The sequence below is a fragment of the Diabrotica undecimpunctata genome, chromosome 1, assembly GCF_040954645.1.
Source record: "Diabrotica undecimpunctata isolate CICGRU chromosome 1, icDiaUnde3, whole genome shotgun sequence".
In the NCBI taxonomy this organism is placed as follows: Eukaryota; Metazoa; Arthropoda; class Insecta; order Coleoptera; family Chrysomelidae; genus Diabrotica; species Diabrotica undecimpunctata.
In genome coordinates this window covers 39,625,611-39,629,940 of record NC_092803.1, presented here as the reverse complement: position 1 = coordinate 39,629,940, position 4,330 = coordinate 39,625,611, and positions in this window count along the sequence as shown.

Sequence of the window (4,330 nt, the reverse complement as noted above, 5' to 3'; positions counted from 1 at the left end):
GAGATATCTCGAGGACTTTTAGGAATCGAATACTTCTTGTTTCTTGTTATTTGAGAACCCCATCACTAGTATAATTCATGACTAATATCGATGGGTGTTTGGAAGAGCTCTTTTAGTTTGCGACTTATGATATCGTGATGCTAAAATCAATTTTGTATTTTTTATACTTTTGTTTTAGGTATTCTGCAAAGAATTTGCCAACAGTACCACGTTGTGATCATAAAACCAAAGTCTTTGAATGCAATAAAGTGACGGGTAAAATATTACGACAATTTCACACGGCTTTTTATAAGAATCCTGTCAAATCAGACCAAGATGCAGTCATATTGAAATGCTGTCAAGCATTACCGATTAAGAGAAAATGACCAAGGAACTTTACATTGGATCCTGCGACTGGAGATCAGACTCAATTAAAAGCAACCAAGCAGTATACCATAAAATATATAAAAGTCGATAAACAATCATGACTTTATTCTCAAAATTTAGTGTTCAGAACCACATTATTGTCGAAGCCGTAAATATTTGCCAAGTGATCTAAATATCGGAAAACTTTACAAACTGTACAAAAATAAATGTTCAGCAACGGGGGAAAAATCTTACTTCAGACATATTTTCAACACCGAATACAATTTAGGATCTGTCGGTCCTAATATAGATATGTACTCTACATGTCTGCAACTCCTAGAAAAAATAAAAACCGAAAAAGATGAAAGGAAAAAAGGATCAGTTCAGAGTAGAAAAAAGGGTTCATAGCTTGAGGGCAAAAGCTTTATATTCGTTGCTCAAGACAGAACAAGAGGGTGTGAAAATAATTTCTTATGATAGCCAAAAAACATAAACCTTTCTAAAGTACCAGACCAATTGTGTTATTATAGCAGGCAATTATATCTTTAATTTTACCATTGTGAAAGGAACTTCAAAGACGCCACTTAATAAAAACAACGTTTTCGCAAACGTTTGGACAGAGAACACTTTGTCACTTGAACACTCTGCAATGTATAACCACCTAAACAAGACGTATCTCACCAATATCACTACCATTAGACTGATCTCAGACGGCTGCAGAGGCCAGAATAAAAATTCCACCATAATCACGATGTGTTGCAAAAGGTTGACAATTGTTATAGTTGATCAACCAAAAAGATCCCCACGTCCTAAGAGTCTTAGGCCTGCTGCCTTCCTAGATAATTGGTCAGCAATGCGGTTGCCTTTATTCCTACTGTGTCCTTTAACCCACCCCAGAATGATGGTATTACCATCCGAAGCTTGAGTTAGTGACTCGTGACACTCCATTACTAACCCTGATCTGACACGTGGTCTATTCAAGGTTAGTAGCGCTTGTCTGCTATCTGTGAACATCATTAGTTTTCCCTGCTATACATTTTTGGGTTATCTCTTTTGCGGCTATGGAGATACCAGTCAGTTCTGTCTGAACTACGCTGGCATTTTTGCCCATACCCCACTTTATTCTTAGGTTCAGTATTTATTTACATATTTTACATTCAATTTGATTTATTGATTTGTTTTACTATTTACTTTAAAAGATTACAGTATAGTATTTTTCTTCTATTCAGTAAATTCTCATTGTAAAACTGACTAACACATGGTAATCTGTTTTTAAGTTCAAAGAAATTCGCTTGTTGTGAGAATATCAAATTTTTGCAGAATTGTATACGCTATTTGGTATCAAGGCTGGGCGACCGTTTTAAAACTCTGATTTATGAGGGTAAGCTTCCTGTAGCTTTATCAAAGTATGACCACCTCTGAGAATTTTTATACGGATTTCTATCCCTACAAATACTGACAAACACAAATCGAAACGAGACGTGCCGGCGTCGATTTTCTACCACCAAGGGCAGGAATTTTTAACCTGACCGTTTTCAACTCCTTTTACAATGTATTTTTTATAAGTATTTCGTATGTTTTCCCAAGGTATCTACACAGTAAATTGGTCTAAACGAATTCATCTTCTTCTCTACTTCCCAGCTTGAATTTAATAACAGTACCAGGTTGGTTAATTTTAGTTTGTCTGGACATATTGCCCTTTTAGCATATTGATAGGCAATAACACTTCTGGTTTATGTTCGATTAATATTTTTATTAATTCCGCTAGTACCTTTTTGGACTTTAAAGATTTTCTTGCCTCTCTTAATTCCTCCATTGTTAAATCTATTGGTGCCTCTTCTAACATAGTTCGTTTTAGTTTCACTTTGTTCTTACAAGGAGACAAGTTTATTCCCACCTATCATCTTCTATTTTCCTCCAAACTATAAAGTATTTCTGTCTTTGTTTTTACGGCTAATTTGTAGACGTCCCCCCATGATTGAGGCTGAAATTTAATTAAGAAATTTTCTTTTCATTTGAAATGACAAAAACAGTAATATCATTTTTTATACATATTACGGCGCCCCTTATAAATCTTACTACAGGTATTATTTCTGGAAAATTTTAGGTTCTACATATTTCAACACTTCTTTTTCTCACAGTGCTGCCTCCCAAGGAAGGTTAGCAATCATAATGGCTATTATTATTTTGGAACTTGCTCCTATACACAAATCAATCGAACTGCATTGATACCAATCACGTAGATTCTTTAAAGAATTCTGCCGTCGGCCAATAGTTCGTCTTCCTTGAATCTTTTCCTGTATTACGAGTCTCAAAATTTCATATATTGGTCCTCTCATCACGTGGCCTAGGTATTCCAGTTTTCAATTTTATGCAATTTAAGGTAGCCTAGATATTTTTGTCCATTCCGTAATGGGAAGTCTCCGGCTTTTCCGTTTCTAGATTTTGTTTAGCTATCACTATCTGATGAGCGACAATTAAAGCGAAACTGGTTAAATGTAATTTTATTTGCACTTCGAATGTGCCGCTGTAAATAGTCAGACTCCGTGTGAAAAAAGAGTTTATTTTGAATTAACACAATACATGAATATATAACCGCTAATAAGTATTATGTCCGGCTTGCTATGCTGGATCACCGATCTCGTTCGTATTTTTGTGTGCTGTCGCCTTAAGACCCTTTTTGTGACTCTTCTAATCGTCGCATATGACACATCTGCATCTGCATAGACTGCTACGTTGTCGTAACGAAAAAAAAATGCATGAAATTAACTTAAATGGCCACCTGTGAGATGCTGGGCAGGTAGGTCTCCCATTACTGGCTGAATGGATTTAGATTTTAAACGAAAACATTTTACACATTTTTGTACGATACGTCGCGCTAAATTTCTTCCTGATAATGGCCAGAAAGTTTCTCTTATTGTTGCAAGTAAAAGCTGAGGACCAGCATGCATAAAATCCTTGTGAAATTGATCAAATATTAACGATGTAACTATATGATCTGCCGCTAAAATTATGGGATGTTTTTTGTCATACGCAAACTCGGAATGCTTTAAATGCCCGCCTACTCTCATGATGCCCTGCTCATCAAGAAATGGAGATAAATTTATTAGCTTGCTGTTTTTATCGAGAGATCTCTTTTGATTCAAACGCTTTATTTCATTAGAAAATGACTGAATGACACAGTTTTAGAATACGGTTAAATGCAGAATGTATTTCATCCACAGAAAGGGGTTCAGAAGTCCTCGCCTTATTTTTACACATGAGGATGAATCTGAACACAAATGCAGCGGTTCTTTTTAAACGTAAAATATTAGAAAATCGCCCAAATGAAAATACTTCCGTAATCTATGTTTCATCAAGTTTGTTAGTAAAAACCTTGTATGTTTTTCCTCGTTTCGCTTATTTCAGTAGAAGCAACTTGCAAATTTGGTCACTTATCTGAGTCTTGCATGAACCACTCCGGCCCATGCCACCATAAGTTGCATTCCATTAATTTGTCTGGTTTCCTGGATCTCTGCTACGCGGTTATTAACAAACGTCTTTAATACATTGGCTGGTGTTTTCAACCAACTATCAAATACTATTGAGTAATTTGTCCAGAGGTAACACATGTTAAATTGCACATTTAATGAATTTTTGACCTTATTGGTCAAACGCGATAAAATAACTGCTCCACAGACCTCTAAACGCGTCAAGGTAACTGGCTTTAAGGGCGCTTTATGTGCTTTTCGCACATAATAAGAATGAATACGGCCTACCTAACGAATCGGTAGATTTGATGAATATGCAAGCACCGTACGCCTTTTCTGACGAGTCGTAAAATCCATGAAGTTCTATTTTGACCTTACGATAACATATAACATGCCGAGGTATTTTTAAATTGTTTAAGCTTCCTAATTTATTCCTAAACTGTAAATAATTTTTCGCTAAATGCTCAGGTATGGGATCATCCCATGAAAGACGCTCTAGCCATAGTTGTTGTAAC